Genomic DNA, 18034 nt, shown 5'->3' with positions numbered 1-18034 from the left:
GGTCGCGACCCCTTTGGGGGTCGAACAACCCTTTCACAGGGGTCGCCTAAGACCATCGGAAAACACATATATAATTACATATTGTTTTTGTGATTAATCACTATGCTTTAATTATGTTCAATTTGTAACAATGAAAATGCATCCTGCATATCAGATATTTACATAAAGATTCATAACAGTAGCAAAATTACAGTTATGAAGTAGCAACGAAAATAATTTTATGGTTGGGGGTCACTACAACATGAGGAACTGTATTAAAGGGTCGCGGCATTAGGAAGGTTGAGAACCACCTCACTAGAACTAACATTCATCATCATTATCAGCTTCCTCTCTTCCTCCTATTCCTTCTTCTTGCTTTTTTCAGCCTTGATGACTCCCTTTTTGCCACATAAGGCTTTCCTTTAGCTTGGTATGCAGCAGACTCCTTTTTGTATTTTTCCTTTAGCTTTGCAGCCTTCCTTTCACCAGGCCTGTCACCTGCAGCAGAGCAGTGTTATTCCACATCTCTCCCAGCTTCTTGCAGCATCACCAATGGATAGGCCAGGATGCTCTCCTTTGATTTTGGGGCGATACTCAGAACAAAACAAGAAAAAGGCCGAAGGCGGCCTCTTGGGTGCATTGAACTTCTTTTTTATGTCCCCTTTACGAGGGATGTAAGTTTTCATTACTCTTTCATAACAGGCCTTGTCCTTCTTTGCCATGTCTTCAGATTTTCCTTTCTCTTTAGCAGACATAGTCTTCAAGCTCTCTGAGAACTTAGAAACTCTGAGAAGTGGACTGAAGCGTCTGGGTGCTTCATCTTGTGCTCTGCCCAGCAAGTTCGCACAAAGAAAGCATATGGCATTTTGTCTCGCACATCTTAGGATCTCCTTTGCCCATGTTTAGTTATTTTTCCTCAGTGCCCGTCCGTCTCGCACTTGCCCCAGTGCTGTCTCTATGGAGCTCAATGTACTGCGATGGCTGTGAGAGCGGGAGCCAGATGCAGCCTCCTCGCTCTCTCCACCCTGTAACCAAGGGAGTATTTTTAAATGCAGGCTCTAAATGTTGGGTGCATGCTTCATATATATCCCATTTGATCAAGCTCATTCACTATATTATCCAAATATTCTCTATTCCTAGTAATTTTAATAACTAACACACTCACATTGTTTAAAAATCAAAATAACAGAAAAATACGTTTCACTCCCACTCATGCCCCTTCCACATACCCATGCTCTAATCGCTATGGTCAATAATTGTTACTGATCTTTGTATATTCTTTCTGTGTCAATGCAAGCATTCAAAGATAAGGATATTAATTCTTATTATCTCTCTCTTTCCTAAATAAAAGATAACTAATTATATTGATTTCTTTCTGGCTTTATTCAACTAATCATATATCCTGAATACCTTTTCCCATCAGTACATAGGAAGCTTCATTTGTTTTTCTCTACGTTGCCTTGGTGTAGATGCACCGCAGTTTACTTCACTAGTCCTCTGAAGGATGACATGGGCTATCTCCAGCCTTTTGGTACAAATAATGCTGCCGCAAATACCCTTGTCCACGTGTCCTTTTGTACGTGGGCAACGTTTTTAAAAATTACTTTCGGACACACCGCACTCGTTATCTGCCTGTCTTTCTATTACCCCAACTTCGTGGAACTCTGGTCCTTATGTCTTCAGACTCTTGTGCATCTTTGGTGTGTCTCATATGTTCCATGAAGTCCCTGTCATCCTAGATGATGGAATAGTCCCTCAGACTGTTTCTGTATTTACTTCTCCAGGCAAATCAAAACCCATTTTTTATTAAGGTTTTTGGCTCGGGAGTTTTCCAGACTCCTGGGCACTATAAATTCAAACAGACTCTATGTGAGCCACAGGCCCCGAGCTTTGATTTCTCAGGGGAGAAGTTTTAAATCTGAGCCCAAGCAGAGACAGACATGCTTTCTTGTTCTCCTGCTGAGCCAGTGGAAAGGCTTTCTCCTAGTCTACGCTTTCCCTGAGGCTGCGACCTCCGAGAATGCCAGCGTTAAGCAGGGTCCTCATTCTAACTCCCTGCCTAATTCGGCCCAAGGCCTCATATCTTGCTCCCATGTGGGCATGAAAGCCGGAGCCCCTGGGTTACTGAGATCGCCGCCATCGTGCCCACCACACCTCCTCTACACCAATCACCCCACAACTACCCCACCTCTGTTCAGGAGCCAGCAGCTCATCCACTTCCCACTATGGCTTTCGGTTCCCTCCTCATTTCTGGTGCCTGGTGATTTTCCTCTCCTGCCTCTACACTTGGCTTTTCATTTACAAGGATTTTTGTTATGTTTTATTTAGGTACTTGTGGCAGAAAATTTGATGTTTAGCCAACATTTTCCTGCAGTCCATTTCTCCCTGGGCTTCCCAGAGATTCATATCCACACTGTTGACTATCCATCCTCAGACCACAGTACCCACTTGGTAAAACAAGTGACCATTCCTTACCAGAGTCGTGGTATTTTAGGCTGGTTGGAGGATTTTCCAGATAGTCTAAGACTTCAAGGGCTAAAATTTGATTGATGTTGTGGTACTTCTACTCAGGCTAGGATTCTGTACAATCCTTTGCTCTTTCCATTTTTCTACATGGTTCTTCTATTCTGCTTATAGAATCATAGATTATGGGGGGTTTTCTTTAATCAAACTACTGGTATCCATTTTGGAAACTGCTAAGATGGTGTCAATAAATAGATTGTTATTTTAATCCCAATATGTTTAGGTGAATTATGAGGTCGAGAGACTTTAACTGACATACTTCAGGCTACACTGGTGGGGTGAGACTAAACAGAAAGGGATAACTCTTTGTGACTCCCCATATAAGCGGTAGTAACTGAGGGGTATTCTTAATTCTTTATTTTATTTTACTTTTTTATCACAATTTATCCCCTCCATACCGTCATCCACCTCCTCCCACCCTCCTCACTCTCGCAATCGTTGTCCATGTCCATGAGTTCTCTCTTCTTTTTTGCTCAATCCCTCCACCTACCCCCTGCATACCCCACCCCCAGGGCTGTCTGCCTGTTCTCTATCTGTCTATATTTTGCTTGTTAGTTCAGTTTGTTCATTAGATTCCACATATGAATGAAGTCATATGGTATTTGACTTTTTTTATTCTTATTTTACTTATCATAATGCTCTCCAGGTTCATCCATGCTGTTGCAAAGGGTGAAATTTTCTTTTTTACGGTCAAGTAGTATTTCATTGTGTAAATGTACCATAGCTGTTTTGTCCACTCATCTACTGATGGACACTTGGGCTTGTTTCCAAATCTTGGCTATTGTAAATAACACTGCAATGAACATAGGGGTGCATATATTCTTTTGAATTAGTGTTTGGGGTTTCTTCAGATAAATTCCCAGAAGTGGAATGGCTGGGTCATAAGGCAGTTCTATTTTTTATTTTTTGAGGTGTCTCCATACTGCTTTCCACAGTGGCTGCATCAATCTGCATTCCCACCAACAGTGCACGAGGGTTCCCCTTTCTCCACATCCTTGCCGGTACTTGTTGTTTGTTGATTTATTGATGACGTCAATCTAATAGGTGTGAGATGATATCTCATTGCATTTCTCTGATGATTAGTGAAGTCCAGCATCTTTTCAGATGTCAACTGGCCACCTGTATATATCCTCTTGGGAGAAGTGTCTATTCGGGTTCTTTGCCCATTTTTTAATTGGATTGTTTTTTTTTGGGGGGGGGGTTGAGTTTTATAGGTTCATTATAAATTTTGGATATTAACCCCTTATCAGACATACTGGTGAATATGTTCTCTATTCAGTGGGGTGTCTTTTCATTTTGTTGATGGTTTTCTTTGCTGGGCAAAAACTTTTTAGTTTGATGTAGTTCCATTTTTTTTTTCTTTTGTTTCCTTTGCCAGAGGAGATATATCAGAAAAAATATTGCTATGAGAAATGTCCGAGATTTTACTGCCTATGTTTTTCAGGATTTTTATGGTTTCAAGTTTTACATTTAAGTCTTTAATCCATTTTGAGTTTATTCTTTTGTGTGGTATAAAAAGGTGGTCTAGTTGTATTTTTTTTTTTTGCATGTATCTGTCCAATTTTCCCAACACCATTTATTGAGTAGACTATCTTTACCCTATTGTATGTTTTTGTCTCCTGTTAAATATTAATCAATATAAAGGCATGGGTTTATTTCTGGGCTCTCTATGTTGTTCTATTGATCTATGTCTTTTAATGCCAGCACCATGTTGTTTTGATTACTATGGCCTTGTAGTATAGTTTGATATTAGTTAGTGTGATTCCTCCAACTTCGTTCTTTTTTCTCAAGATCGCTGTTGCTATTCGGGGAATTTTGTGGTTTCATATAAATTTTTGGAATATTTGTTCTAGTTCTGTGAAATATGCCACTGGTATTGTTTTTGTTGTTGTTGTTAATCCTCACCTGAGGATATTTTTCCATTGATTTTTAAAGAGAGTTGAAAGGAGGGAGAGAGACACAGGAAGAGAAACATTGATGTGAGAGAGATGCATCAATTGGTTGCTTCCTGCATGCGCACTGACCATGGCCAGGGATTGAGCCTGAAACCAAGATGCATGCCCTTGACCAGAATTGAACCCAGCACCCTTCTATCCACAGGTCAACACTCTATCCACTGAGCCAAACTGGCTAGGGCACACCACTAGTATCTTGACAGGAATTGTGTTGAACCTGTAGATTGCTTTGGGTAGTATAGCAATGATTGAGGTTTGATTAGTACTTCTGCCCTTTTGTTTTTATAATTAGGCAGGATGAAACTATTTATAAACATCAGTTAAATGTCTACAAATAAGTTAATTGTCTGCACTCCTTCGATCTTAGAACATTTCCCCTCTACTTCTTCCCTGACATGTAGGACTTACGTTTATATTCCCGTGATCTACTGATTATGAACTTGAAGGAAGAATCAAGCAATATTTCTGATGCCAAGGAGTGGCACAAGGTTTCACTCCATGTGGAAATATTTTGTTGCCTTGGGCAGATGATCTATGTCACAAGATGCTGCAAAATGACTAGGAGATAGAAGGAGACTTTCTGGGACAAGCATCTCCAGACTGGGGTGGCTGGGGGTCACGTTGACAAGTTGATGTCCCACATTTCTCCTGAAAATGCATCTGCTGCTGGTCACTGAATGGCATTTTCTGGTGATGGAAGTGGTTGGGGTATCAATAAAACTAGAATGGAGTTGCACAATGTTCAATGGTTCTGTAACTTACATAATGAGCCTTGTTCAAAGATTACCCTTTGATTTAGTCTTGGGAATATATAGCTCCATCCCAATATGAAGCAAGCACCATAATATCAGAACAGTCTTTTTTTTTCTCTACATTATTCCAAGACACATGGTGTACCCAGACACATGGGCGTCCTGTCATCCGTCCAAGATTTGTGGTACCTTTTGGAGCTGGAACCAGACAGAACATCTCCTCTCTTACCTGCTGCCTCCTTTGCAAAGCTGCTTCCAGAGCATAAGAACGAAATAAAATTCTCTAAAGAGAACAGACCTTTCATAACCAGGAGTCAGCAGGGGAAATGCTGAGTTGAGGAACAGAAATTTCCTAAGCCACCAGCAAATAAAAAGAATATGCGTCAAAAGGATACTTTGTTCCAGCCGTTCCAGGCCTGCTCAAGAGAGATGAATGCTGCGCTAACTTACCAGTCAGCACGCCGGTGCAGCTGCTGTACCATCATCATAATTACCTGACACTTAGGAGAACTGACCTGGAATGAGAGTGCAAGAATCGCATAATCTATTCTGAGTGCACAGCACTTTCCATTCCGTTCCTTTAGAGAAGCTGAAAAGCAGGTCACTATCACTTGCATAGGCTGGAAGTAATTTGATTTTGTTAAGTTTCTTACAATATATAGAATGATAACATCATAAAATCTCCAGGTTGGACGAGCTCTTAAAGGTTATTTAGTCTATTCACTCAGGGATCTCGTTCACAACATCCTTACCAATTGGTTATACTTCAATGGTCTCAGTGACCGGCACTTGCCTTTCCTTAAGGAAGGCTAATTAGGACCATCCGTTCCCTGCTATGAGGAGGCAGAGATTTCCCAGGGAAGGTCACAGCTTTTCAAAAACCCGGTTTTCTACAAATTCATGCTGAGCTGTTGTAGCAGGCTCCTCCCCTCCCTGATCACCTCTTGGGAGTTCCCCCAACCTTTCCCCTTTGTCTCCAATTCTGTCCCACTCTTTCTTCCCCTCTCTGGCCAGGCATCCTTATTTCTACCTGCGGAAATGTAGACAAAGACTATTATTCCTCCTCCCTCCAACTCTCTCTCTCATTGCTCATCCTTTCCTTCCTCTTGTGCTCAACGAAGAAGTGTCTCTCTTCTTGTCCCAAGAGAAACCTTTTCCTGACTGTGCCGGAGGTAGGCTCCATGGTGTATCTCAGCCTTTCCTACCCGTTTCGGTGTGGGTATTTTTCCCATTCACAGATGTGTAGGGGTTGCTCAGATAGTTCCTGGATTTCTGTCAGAAGGTATTGTTCCCCGTGTAGCTGTAGACTTGGTGCACCCACGGAGGTGAGTTCAGGAGCCTCCCGCGCCTCCATCTTTGACCGGAATCCTGAGCTTCCCTCTTGCTGGAAACCTCAAGCACTGTAAGAAACAGCCAGAACTAATTTTCTTCATGTACTATAGAATTTTTATGGGAGAATTAGTCTATTAAATGTCCTTGTTTCCTTATGTAAACTCTAGGTGAAAAAATAATTTTATAATTTAGTGCCAGCAAAAGTACCATCTCTCCTATGAAAATACGTTTGCATCTTTTATATTTTATATGTGGTCCATGTTTCACTTTTTACCCTCGCTGCCAAAAAGCTTAGAACCAAACCATATGATCCATTTTAATACGAATACTTACAAAGGCATCCAATTCAGAAAGGAAGAAGTAAAATTGTTTTTGTTTGCAGGTAATATGATTTCATATTTGAAAAATCCTAAAGGTGCCACCAAAAAACTGTTGGAACTAATCAATAAATTCAGTAAAATGTCAGGATACAAAATCAACATACAGAAACCAGTTGCATTGCTGTACACTAACAATGAAACATCTAAAACAATAAGAAAACAATTCCATGTACAGTAGCATCAAAAACAATAAAATACTTAGGAATAAATTTGACCAAAGAAGTGAAAGATCTGTAAGATGAAAACTACAAGACTTTGATGAAAGAATTTTGAAGACACAAACAAATGGAAAAATATTTCATGTTCATGGATCGGAAGAATTAATATTGCTAAAGTATCCATATTACCTAAAACCATCTCTAGATTCAATGGAGTACCTATCAAAATTCCAACAGCATTTTCCACAGAAATAGAAAAAAATAATCTTAAAATTTGCATGGAATCACAAAGACCCTCAAATAGCCAAAATAATCCTGACAAAGAAGAACAAAGCTGGAGGCATCACACTTCCTGATTTCAAACTAGACTACAAAGCCTAGCAATCAAAACAGTATAGTACTGGCATCAAAATAGACACAGGGACCAATGGAAAAGAATGCAAAGCCCAGAGATAAATCCTCGCATGTGCAGTCAACTAATATTTGACAAGGAAGCAAAGCACACTCAGTTGGGAAAGAAAAGTCTCTTCACTAAATGGTGTTGGATAAACTGGATCACCACATGCAGGAGAATTAAACTGAACTCCTGGCTTACAAAAATTAATTTAAAATGGGTTGAAGACGTAAACATAAGAATTGAAACCATAAAACTCCTAGAAGAAAAATAGAGAAAAAGTCCTTTGGCATTGGTCTTGGCAATAATTTTTTGGATATGCCACCAAAAGCATAAACAAGAAAAGCAAAAGTTAGTAAGAGGCACTACATCAAATGAAAAAATCTTCTGCATAGCAAAAGAAACAATCAATAAAATGAAACATAACAATGGGGGAAAATATTTGCATATTATATTTCTGATAAGGGTTAATATCCAAAATATATAAAGAACTCATACAACTTAATAGCAAAAAAAATACCCAAACAATCCAATTAAATATATTTAAATATGTGATCCATTTGGAATTTATTTTGATATAAGATATGAAGTATGAATCCAACTTAATTTTTTTCAGACAAACTTTGTACTAATTCTATTTATTAAATAATTTGTGTTTTTTATCACTCATTTGAAGTGCCTGTAAGGGGCTGCTGTAGTGGGTTTTGTGTGTGTGTGAGCATGTGTGTTTGGGGGGAGGCGCTAATATTTCGTGTGGGATTTCTTCATATTGATATTCATAAGCAAAATTGTTTTGAAGCTTTTTTTTCGTGCTTTTTGGATTTTGATGACAGTATTATGTGTCATAAAAAGAATTCTTCTATGCTCTGGAATAACAACTAGCATTATTGTTATCAATCCTTTTAGATTTTCATAGAATTCTTCTGTAAAAGCATCTGACTCTCCTGATATTTTTGGTAGCTCTTTGAGAATATTTTCTCTCTTTGTTCTTTGTGAATTTTTCTGCTTACATGTTTCATCTACTTTGGGGATAAGTTTGGGAAATTATATTCTCCTATAAAAGAATCTATTTCATTCATATTTTCAAAATGACTTGCATAGAGTGGAGCAAGGTAATATCATAATATCCTCTCCACTTTCTCTATACTTGAGGATATTACCTTTTTATCAAGAAATTAATAAGTAAACAAATATGTTCAAGATTGATATTTAGATTTGAAAAATGACAAAATGAATAAATTGAAGAGTGTTGCTTTTTGGGGAAAGGATGAACCATTAGTCAATCAAATCAACCACTAATCTTTTTACTGTCTTTCCAGAATGTCATATAGTTGGAATCATACAGTGCGTAGCCATTTTAAATTGGTTTCTTCCACTTAACAACATGCATTTAAGACTCATCTGTGTCATTTAATGACATGGTAGTATATCGCTTTTTTAGCACCGAGTGATACTCTATTGCACAGATGCACATCATATGCCATTAGGGAAATGCACATCAAATTTATTCCTAAGTATTTTATTGTTTTTGATCCTACTGTACATGGAATTGTTTTCTTATTGTTTTAGATGTTTCATTGTTAGTGTACAGCAATGCAACTGGTTTCTGTATGTGCATTTCCCTAATGGCAAATTTTATTTATCCATTCACCTACAGAAGGACATCTTGGTTGCTTCCAAGTTTTGGCAATTATGAATAAAGCTGCTATAAACACTGATTTGCAGATGTGTGGATGTTTCTGTCATCTTGGACCACTGTAACAAAATACCACAGTCTGGGTGGTTAAAACAAGACATTTATTTCTTACAGTTCATTAGAAGCTGGAATGAAGGTGCCAAATTCTGGCACGAGCCCTCTTCCAGGCTATAGACAGCCACCTTCTTGCTGAATCCTCACATGGTGTGGGGCAGAGGGGCCAGAGGACTTGGCCTCTTCTTATAAGGGCACTAAACCCCATCATGAGGACCCCAACATTATGACCACATCTAAAACATATTATCTCCCAAAGGCTCCATCTCTAAATATCATCGCATTGGGGATTAGGGCTTCAATATACGGATTTTTGAGGGGACACAAACGTTCAGTCCTTAACTGTAGATGTATGTCTTCAACTCATTTGGGTAAATACCAAGGAGTGTGGTGCTGGTAAGAGTATGTTACTTTTGTAAAAAAAAAAAAAAAAAAATGCCAAGCTGTCTTCTGAAGTGGCTGTACCAGTTTGCATTCCCACCAGCAGAATGAGAGTTCCTGATACTCCATATCCTACCAGCATATGGTGGTGTCAGCACTCTGGAGTTTGGCCATTCTCATGGGTGTGTAGTAGCATCTTATTGTTGTTTTAATTTGCATTTCCCTAATGGCATATGCTGTGGAGCATCTTTTATATGCTTATTTCCCATCCGCCTGTCTTTTTTAGTGAGATGTCTATTTGGATCTTTTGCTCATTTTTTAATCAGGTAGTTTGTTTTCTTGTCATTGAATTAGAATTCTTTGTGTTTAATAGCAGTTCTTTATCAGCGATATTTTTTTGTAAATATTTCCCCAGTCTACGGCTTGTCTCCTTATTGTCTTAACAGTGCCTTTCACAGAGTGAAATTTTCTAACTCTCAGACTTGTACACTCTGAGCCTTCAGCAGTTCATCGATTTGCTGAAATAGATTTTTCTACCCTGGCACTGGTTCAGATTTTTCTACCTGGTACTTGTTCCCATGGAGGATTCTGTGTGTGGATTTTTCTCTGGTAAGTTGTGATTCTCTGTATCCGCCTGTCTCTCCACGTTTGGGACAGCGGTTTGCCCTGTGACCTCCCTTCTCTGACAGGTCTAAGAACTGCTGATAGTTCAGTTTGCTCAGCTTTTTCCTTGTTGTTGGGATGGAGTGGCAACTTCCAAGCTCCCTATATGCAGGACCAGAAACCAGAAGAACAAAAATTTGGTTTTGCTTGTTTTTAAAACTTTAAGTAATAGGGATTTTTGCTTTCTCGTTTTACCAATTTTTATTTGTATTGCATCGAGGTAAAATACAGCAGTTCTACTTCTGGCTCCTGAGCTCGCCTTTGTGGACGGCAGTCATAGTTTGGGTTGGCTTCTGTTACAGCACAGGCAGGAGGGGGGCCTGAGTCAAGGTGGTAGGAAAATGTAAAGACTGGTCTGGGAATAGCAACAATTCTGTTCTATTTAGCGCTGGAACAGTCTGTGCCAGCTATAAAGCTTCTTTTGCCCTCAAGCCTTTCTCCTCTTTTCTTCTGCTCACAGAACACTTCCTTAGAAACTGGAGCCCATTCCCCATGGATAACTCCTTTCCCCAACAACAAGAGTGTACACATGATCCAGGCCTGGCCAATCCAAATACACTCTTTAGGGAAATAGTGATCCATTTAGAACTGAGCACATGACTTAAGAAGAGCCAATCAGAATTTGGCGAAATCTTCTTGGGCTCATTCAGTCTAGAGCTGCTGGAACCACTTTGCCATGATACAAGGGAAGTCTGTCTGAAAATGAAGTAAACAAAGAGGGTATGAGGAGAGAGGATACAAGGAGAGAGGAGGTGAGGAGAGAGAATAAGGAGCCATATTACTGATATTGCACTTGAACCCTTGAAGCCAAGCCTTAAGCCACTTGCACCCTTTAGAACTTTCTAGTTAGATAAGTTCATAAATACCACCCTATTTGTGTAGATTTGGTTTTCTGTCACTTGACTAACACAGGTACACAGGTGCATTGGTTGGGATGTGGAGAAGAAAAGGGACTGAAAATGTAGGTTGGGTTAGCTCTCTTGGCAAGCTCATAGCCAGCTTGTGCCTAACACACGGATCAGCATGCAGCAGGCTCTGGGTCAAGCTGACCTGAACTCACAGCTGACAGGAATACAGAATTTCAGAGGCTGGACTGACCCTTTCTTCATTCATTCAGGGAAAGTGGGCCCTGCCTGGCAACCTGGCCAGGTCCCCTCCTGCCCACTCTTGGCTGTGAAATATGTTGTTGATTAACCTGGGGAGCAGCTCAGCAGAACAGCCAGGAAGCAAGAGGGCAGGCTGAGCCACACCCCAGAGAAGCATCCACCTCCCCATCCTCACTGTGTCCTGGGAGACGGCTGGCCGTGCACCTCTGAATCCAGCACCCCCAATCCCAGCAGCTGGCTCTCCATTTTGGGACCTCTCTGAGGGCTTAAGGCAATTTAAAATAATCCTTTGTGGGGACACAGAAGAGATTGCAGGTAATTAAATGACAGGGCCCTCGGAAAGCATCCTGCTGGGGAAGGAGGTGAATTTGCTGGGGCTGCTATAGCACAATGCCCCAGGGGCTTAAAAAGGAAATGTACTTTCAGTTCTAGAGGCTGGAGTTCAAAGGTGAAGGGTCAGCAGGATTGGCTTGCAGAGGGCCACCTCCTCCCTCTTTCCTCACGCGGCCTTTCCTCCGTGCACTGCACCCGTGGTGTCCCGGTGCTTCTAAATGTCCTCTTTTCATACGGACGCCCATCACATTGTGTCAGGATTCACCCTATCAGCCTCCGTTTAATTTAATTGCCTATTTGAAGGTCCTATCTCCAAACACAGTCACATTCTCACGTACTGGAGGTTGTGGCTTTGACATATGGATTTCCGGGGGCGGGGAGGCGGGGGACACAGTTCAGCCCATAGCGTCTACCTTCTCCCATTTACAGCTTCCACTCTTTCTCCCCATCTTGACATCAAAGGTGTGGAGTCTGCATGCTTTGTTTTAATTGATAATATCTTATTCTCATCCTAACCAACTTTCCCAATTGATTCTCAATTTATCCTCCCAGAAACAGATATGAGAGTACCATTTCCCCATCTTTGCCAACATAGAGGTGACAAATGTTATTTCTTTCTTTTAATTTACATTCTGTGACTATTTTAATAGAACTATGAAACAACAGGTTGAAACAGATCTCTTTCTACTCCATTTTTTAACTGCTGCATAACATTCTATAGTATGAGTGTAGTAATTTATTACTGTGTAACAAATTACCCTCCCCTCTCCCACAATTTAGCAGCTTAAAACAAGAAACATTTATCATCGCAGTTTCTGAGGTCAGGGACCTGGGAACAGTCTACCTGGTGGCTCTGGATCAGGGTCTCTCATGAGGTTTCAGTTGGGCTGTGGCCAGGGCTGCTGTCACCTGAAGACTTGACTGGTGTTAAGAGACTGGCATATAAGGCGGCTCACATACACGGCTGTTGGCAAGAGGACTCAGTTCTTCTCTACGGCACCTGCTCACAAGGTGGCTTCCCCAGGTAGACACGTTGAGAGAGAGGAGGGAGGAGAAACGTTCTCACTCACCTGCTTCTGAGGTGGTTTTCTTTGCAACCTTTCAGAGGCCACCCCCACCAATCATTGCAGATTGTTCATCGCAGGTACCCTCACTGGGTGAATCGTCACCACCCCAGCTCATCAATGCCCCTCCCGTTGCAGGCACAAGGAACCTGCAAGGCCTCCAACTCCTTCCTGTTGAAGTCAGTTCAACCCAGACATACCAGCCCTTGATTAAGTAGAGCATGCTTCCGGCACACAAACTCGAGGTGGTGGCAGGTGAGTCTGTAGGCACAGCAAGGCCAGGGCTCAGAGAGGAAGCAGCACAGGGGGAATCTGCGTGTAGGTGAGAGCTAAGCACAGAGGGTGGTGGGTGCAGATTGTAGATGGAGTTAGGCCCAGGTGCATCTGAGAGCAGGCGGTAGAGGGTATGGGAGATAGGCAGGTAATGGTACTACGGGTGCCACTCAGGTATTCAAGACTGCTTATGCATCCGTAGGACAGAGCTGTTTTGCAGAGAAACTTCCCTTCCCTTTGAACCAGGAGGCATGAGTATTGAGCCTGCGGGCTTAATAACAATAGTTAACATTTAGTGAGTGCATATTAGTTGCTAGGCTCTGTATTAAGCACTTTCTATGCAGGCACTACTTCATTTAATCTCCCAGTTCTGTGGAGTGTATCCTCTCATTATCCCCCATTTGACAGAACAGGAAACTGACGCACAGAGAGGTTATGTCATTTGTCCTGGGTCACACAGCGAGGAAGCACTGGAGCTGGAATTAAACCTGGGCAGTTTGCTTCCAGAGCCCATGTGATCAACTACTATACTCCATTCTGCCTCTCAAAGGAGAGGCTGTTCAAAGGAGACAGTCACTCAGCACTTCAGGTTTGCGGCCACATGCAGGAGGAGTTGGGGGGAGGAGACCATGGAGGGAGTGAGCGCTGCCTCCATCAATTGCTCTCACAGGAGCTCTGGGTTGGGACTTGGCCTTCCTCTCTCCCACTTCCTGTAACAATTGGGTGAGTGGCTGGGAGAGACTGCCCCTGGCATACTGGTTTCCTTCCACAGCCAGCACCGACTCGGTCGCCCACAGATCTTTGCTCAGCTGAAATGTGAACTTAATTTACCAGCAATAGGCAATACCTTGGGCAAGTCACTCTCCTCTCTAGAGCTGTTTGTCTTAGCAAACATAATGAACCCCACCCACTGACCTCAATATTCTCCCCCTTTCCCTCCAATCCAGGAGTTCTCAAGCCCAGCTGTTCATTAAAGCCATCTGAGGCCCTTTAAAAAATGTCCAGGCCACCCTAGCTGGTTTGGCTCAGTGGATAGAGCGTCGGCCTGTCGACTGAAGGGTCCTGGGTTCAATTCCAGTGAAGGGCGCATGCCCGGGTTGTGGGCTCTAGCCCCAGTGGGGGATGTGCAGGAGGCAGCCGATCAATGATTTTCTCTCATCATTGGTGTCTCTCTCTCTCTCTCTCTCTCTCTCTCTCTCCCTCTCCCTTCCTCTCTGAAATCAATAAAAATATTTTTTTTTAAATGAATAAAATAAAAAATGTCCATGACTGGACATCAACTCCATCAAAATGCGTCAGGGGCATCGGGTGATTCTACTGCAGGAGCAGGCTGAGGACTACTGCTCCTACCGCCCCATTGCATTTCCACTCAAAGCCACGAACCAGGATCCTTTATTTCTCTCCTCAAGCAAGACAAGTGAGAAACGCTTTATTGTGAATGATTGTAGAAGCAATTACTTTTTCCCAAGGCCATTTTTACCCAGACCAACCCTAGAAGAGATGTTCAGGGTTGGAGAGGCAGGTCCTCAGGCCCCTGAGCGGTCTGGCAGGCTGGGGGGAGGCATGGCACAAGCTCCAGGGCAATTTCATAGTGATAGGGCCCATTCATCTCAGCTGAGCACCACCTCAGCGGAGAGGCCCGGGCCCTCCAGGAACACCAGCAAAACCCTCATCCGTCAAGGCCGCCAGGCGGGGATTGAGCTCCACACCCGGCTGAAGTAGTCCCAGAATTTATAACTTCAACGGGATGAGTTTGTCCTGTGAAGTGCTGGCGGCTGGCAGATTGAAGCCTCTCACAGAGCCCATTTCTTATAAGGGCTGGAAAATGAGAAATTTTGCTCAGCAGAAACAGAGGGAGTTACAAGGAGCCACGATTTAAGTTCTGGGCTCTCTCCAGCCTAGAGACAAGTTTCCCAGACACAGTCACCTGCTTGTCAAGTACAGGGACAAAGGTGAAATAATAGGGTCCTAGAGCTACAGATCAAGAGAACTGGATTTGAAGGCCAGCACTGCCCTTACCCTCACTCCCTGCGGGGCTGGCCTGGCCTCCCCATCTCTCTGGCCTTTGTCCTCCTGCTCTCTGCAGTGAGCACATTAGACCCAGGAGCACTGAGACTCCTGCAACTCAAAGCTCCGGGACTTCTTCCTTCCCCTAACCACTCATTCTGGAAAAACCGGCGAGCTCCATGGACAGTCTTATTCCTTACTTGCCCTATGAAACGCGATGAAAAGGTTGTCTGAAGAACCTGAGTTTTGTTGAGCATCTCTTTATTGCTGGAAGGAAAGGGTATGGCCCCTCCCCAGTATGATGGGTTCTGGGCCCCAAGTGGAAGGGAAGATTCTGAGGGCCTAGCTAGACCTCTGTTCTTACCCGGAATTCTCATGAGCACCAGGTCTAGCAAACCCCCATTCCCAACATTTTAAAGTACCACATTCAAAAGCACAAAAGACTTGACCAATTTTTTAATTAAGCAAGAATTAAAGTGTAACCATAACAATTAACTAAGGAACGTGGCGCTTTTTAATTCTGCGGTAGCTTTGGATGCACAGGATTGTAGAGATGGTACAGAGAGTTCCTCGATGCCCATCACAGCTTCCCTCAGGCCCACATCTTACATAACGAGGGGACATTTATCACAACTAAGAGGTTAACGTCGGGTCACGCTGTTACTGAATTATGAACTATATTTGGATTTTCCTAATGTCCTGTCCACGTCATTATGTCTCCTCAGTGTCCTACCATCTGTGCCAGTTTTTCAGTGCCTGCTATTCTATATCAGGGCTTCTCAGCCCTGCCTGTCCACCAGAATTAGCTGGGAAGCCTTTGAAAAGCACCAAGGCCAGAGCCACACACCAATCACATCAGAGGTGCTGGATGCAAAAAAGACCAGCATCACGTTCTCCTAGGGCTCCAGGCGACTCTGCTGTGCAGCAGCCAGAGTTGAGATATGGATACGGCTCTTAAAATATTGGACTTCCTACTTGTCCAGCCAAAGTTCTTGGTGAAAGCAAAAGAATTTTCCTAAATTAATTTTTTAAAATATATTTTTATTGTCTTCAGAGAGGAAGAGAGAGAGAGAGAGAGAGAGAGAGAGAGAGAGAGAGAGAAACATCACTGATGAGAGAGAATCATTGATCAGCTGCCTCCTGCATACCCCCTTACTGAGGATCAAGCCCGCAACCTGGGCATGTGCCCTGACTGGGAATCACACCATGACCTCCTGGTTCATAGGTCGACACTCAACCACTGAGCCATGCCAGCCAGGCCTAAATTAATTTTTAATGACACATGAATATTTAAATACAATTTTTACATAGTGCTTACTAGTGCTTTATAACTATTTAATCAAATCAGAACATTACAGATAAAGGTTAAATTCCTTTTTGTTACCCCTCAATTACATTCTTTTCTTTTTCTCCAGAGACACAGATACACACCCTTATAACTCTGGCTTCTATCATTACAGACTTTTTTCTCTGATTTTTCATGGAAACATTAGGAAATAAAATGGTATTGTGTATTTATGTTTCTAAATGGTACCATATTATATGTAACATTCTGCAATGTGTTTTTTCATTTGATGTGTCTTAAAGATTTGCCACACAGTGACATATAAGTCTAGCTCATTCATTTCAGTAGCTTCCTAATAGTTCATGGTATAAAAATACACTGTTTATTTATGGACATTTAGCCTCTGTTAAAATGTTTCTCTAGCAACACCTGCTGCCACACACAGCCTTTGGGGTGTCACAGAAAGCTCCTTAGAGTACAGCATTTATGTAACTAAACACAACACCATCTGTCGCATGTTTCTATGTAAAAGAATGAATATCTAGAAGTAGAAGTGCTCGACCTCAAAGGGTGTGGCGTCTGCATGCTTTGTTTTAGTTGACAGTATCTTATTCTCATCCTAACCAACTTTCCCAATTGATTCTCAATTTATCCTCCCAGAAACAGATGTGAGAATAGCGTTTCCCCATCTTTGCCAACAAAGAGGTGACAAATGTTATTTCGTTCTTTTAATTTACATTCTGTGACTACTTTAATAGAACTATAAAACAACAGAGTTGAAACAGATCTCAGTACTCATATAGTCCAACCCCTCTGTTTAAAGAAATTTTAATTGTATATATATGTACACGGACACATTATCATGGTAAAAATCTAAGGTAAATGGCAATATATTGAATAAACAATGAAAGTCCTCCTTTGCATCCTTCTCTGACCCCCTTACTGAGAGATGAACTAATGTTGAGAGTTGGTATACTATGATGGCTCATTTACTACATATAAATATATAGCAGTGATCATGGTGGTTTACATAAAAGAGATACAGCTCTGTGTGTTTTTCTGCAGTTATTATTTTCTCATAACAACATGTCTTAGAAATCTTTCCATGTCAGATACAGAGATCTACTCCATTTTTTAACTGCTGCATAACATTCTATAGTATGAGTGTAGTAGTTATTTATTACTGTGTAACAAATTACCCTCCCCGCCCCTCCTCCCCCCAATTTAGCAGCTTAAAACAAGAAACATTTATCATCGCAGTTTCTGAGGTCAGGGACCTGGGAACAGTCTACCTGGTGGCTCTGGTTCAGGGTCTCTCATGAGGTTTCAGTTGGGCTGTGGCCAGGGCTGCTGTCACCTGAAGACTTGACTGGTGTTAAGAGACTGGCATATAAGGCGGCTCACATACACGGCTGTTGGCAAGAGGACTCAGTTCTTCTCTACGGCACCTGCTCACAAGGCGGCTTCCCCAGTGATGACAAAGAGAGAGAACCCAAGCTGGAAGCTGCTATCTTTTTCTAAGCTAAGCTCAAGGGTGGCATGCCATTATTCTGCCTTGTGCTATTGGCTATCGGGCATAGAGACCAACCCTGGCTCAGTGGAGGAAAGGACCACACCTGGGGCAATGCCAGGAGGCAGGGATCATTGAGGACAGACTTGGAGGCCAACTACCTCAGGGGGTTACCATGGGTCATCACAG

The 18034-nt window shown here is 42.2% G+C and overlaps 1 pseudogene; it reads right to left on the bottom strand.

The window, feature by feature from the left end:
- Positions 1–254: 254 nt before the first annotated feature.
- Positions 255–879, bottom strand: LOC139002649 (high mobility group protein B1 pseudogene; annotated as a pseudogene).
- Positions 880–18034: the final 17155 nt, after the last annotated feature.

This window comes from Myotis yumanensis, unplaced genomic scaffold (assembly GCF_028538775.1).
Source record: "Myotis yumanensis isolate MYYU_CA2020_CCGP unplaced genomic scaffold, mMyoYum1.0.hap1 SCAF_2, whole genome shotgun sequence".
Classification (NCBI taxonomy): domain Eukaryota; kingdom Metazoa; phylum Chordata; class Mammalia; order Chiroptera; family Vespertilionidae; genus Myotis; species Myotis yumanensis.
Note: the sequence above shows the minus strand (reverse complement) of the source record. Positions and strands in the feature narration are given on the sequence as shown.